Source organism: Chionomys nivalis, chromosome 22, assembly GCF_950005125.1.
Source record: "Chionomys nivalis chromosome 22, mChiNiv1.1, whole genome shotgun sequence".
Lineage (NCBI taxonomy): Eukaryota > Metazoa > Chordata > Mammalia > Rodentia > Cricetidae > Chionomys > Chionomys nivalis.
The window spans coordinates 46,250,290-46,252,844 of NC_080107.1; positions in this window are offsets into that span (position 1 = coordinate 46,250,290).

Sequence of the window (2,555 nt, forward strand, 5' to 3'; positions counted from 1 at the left end):
GGAGCGGGTCCTGTAGCTCCTGAAGGACTTTGGGTAACTTACAAACCAAATCCGAGAAAGGTGATGTTCGGGTTGTGGTGTTTGCATCCTTCCCTGCTTGTGTCCCCAGCACCCTCAGAGTCATTTTGGGGTGCCGTCCTGTCTGTGTCTTGGGGGGAGAAAGGGAGGCCCTCGCCTGGTGGTACAGGCCAAGGGCGATGGGCTTTGTCGCATGTCCTGGCCTCCTTCCTGCTCCCACTGTATGTCGTCTGTGTCTGGCCAATTAAACACGCTTCCTGGACCTCCCTGCCTCCCTGTGTGGGCCTGGTGCTTTGTCTGTTTCCGTCTGCTTTAGATGTCTTCCTTCCAGGATACCTGGCTCTCGCTTTAGGTGTGGTCTGCCCAGGGACTCCAAGGGAAAACCCGTGCAAGGCAAGGAGCTGAGTTGATGGTATGTGGACCAGGGGACAGCAGGTGAGCTGGCCACAGCAGTTCACCCTGCGGCATCCCCCCTGTGTGTCCCATTTGTGGGGGTTGCCTAGGGGTCACGAGTGTGTGAAAACATTCAGCTTAGGCCTGTAGGTCTCAATGTCAGATGTCAGAACCTCTGTGGGCTAAGCAGGGCATCTCCTCTCCCGCAGGACTATGCTCCACCCTGTCCAGATGCAGCCTCTCCTCATAGCCTACAACTAACCGGGTCCTTGGCAGCTGGTATCCCACGATGCAAAGGCACACTCTTCCCTTCGGCCCAACAGGACACCCTGTAGGATATCATCTGGCCAGAGCTTCTCAAAGTGTGGTTCCTAGCCCGGTCAGCATAATTTGGCTACTTACTAGGAATGTGGTCTTCTCAGGACTTGGCCCAGTCCTGCCTTTCTCAGAGACCCTTGGCAGTGGCGGTGGTAGCAGCAGGGAGGTGGGGAGGGGAGAAGGTGGTGGCAGCAGGGAGGGAGAGAGAGGTGAGGGGGGGTTGGTAGGGCGTTCATAGTCATCCCACCCCCTTCTTGTGCTAATGGGCAAAGTCTGTGGGCTAGGATTTAATAATAGACTGATGGCCAGTGCTCTAGAGAGCAGCTTACCAAGGTGGGTTTCAGTCCTGGGAACTGTCCCTAGGTGGAGGCTGGAGGCCATTTATATATCCACACGGTATTGCATCCATGAAAGCACCAAAAATAAATGGGGCCGGGGAGCTGCGTCAGTTGGCGAGCACAGTGACCTGGGTTAGAAACAGCACCAGGTAATAAGCTGGGCAGAGCTGGGCAGGCCTGTAACCCCAGCGATGAATTCTGGGAGCTTGCTGGCCAGCCAGCCTCTGGGTCAGCGGGAGAGCTTGCCTTGTAGCAATAAAACAGAGAGTGGCAAAAATGAAGATGTCCTCCTCTGGTCTTTGCATGTGGTCATGGGTGTGTACACCTCACGTTAGTGTGCACATTCCATACACCACACATACATATGCAGGATAATTTCGCATAATAGTCCCTCTGCAAGGGCAGCCAGCACTGTGTCTGACGGGTTTGCTGTGGGGGCTGCCGGCTGGCAGAAAGAAGCTGGAATCTTGTCCAGGCAGCCTTGAGGGGACCACAGCTCAGGGTGCCTGGGCTAAGAGCACTGGATAGTTTGCTCTGCTCTGGGCAAGCCTTGACCTTAGTGGACACACCCTGGCTCAACCTGAACTGGGTGACTTGCTGTGAATGACAGCTTCCCCTGAAATGTCCCTCCTCCCAGGGGGAGCACTCTAGGTTAGCCCAGATGGAATCTTCCATATTTCCCACCCCAAACTCATACCTGTGCACTGTGGCCACCATACCTTTACACGCACGATTTCAGAGAGCTTTTAGACTATTATGGCAAGGAGGGCATGGTGGTGAAGCGTGAGGCAGGCCTCCTCACACCTCCACAGATCAGGGAGTGGAGACCTCAGGTCAAACTGGAAGTGGATATAATCCTCAGGGCCCACGCTTAGCGACCCACGTCTGCAAGCCAGACCGCCCAAGTGTCCAGAGTTCCACAAAATACCAAAACAGCTCCACCAGGCAAGGACCAATACCAATGTTTTATCAACCTGCTGGGACATCTCAAACTCACATCATAACAAAAGCCATGCCCTGAGGGCTGGAGAGTTGGCTCAGCAGTTAAGAGCACTGGCTGCTCTTCCAGGGGATTCAGGCTCAGTTCCCAGCACCCACATGACAGCTCACAACTCCCTGTAACTCCAGTTTCAGGAGGCATACCTGCAGGCAAAAAAAAAAAAAAAATTAAAAATTAAAAAGCCATGCCTGAAATACTGGGGCGCCACTTGGCATGGACAGGAAGGGGAGGGGGCAGAGTGATGCGGGAGGTAGGGATGGGGGTGGGTTTCCAAAGAGACCCCCTGCCGTGGCCATTGCCCCCCTGCCATCTCCCTGGGTTGGACATACCGCAGCCTGCCAGCCCTCCCCCACCACGCCTGCCCATCCATCTGTCTTGTTATCCAGAAAGCATAGGCGCAGAAACTCATCCTCTGGGTCCTGGCCATGTCAGTGGGTATGGAAAGGGCATTAAAAGCCCCTGAGCTTGGGAAAGTGAGCGCTTGTAGA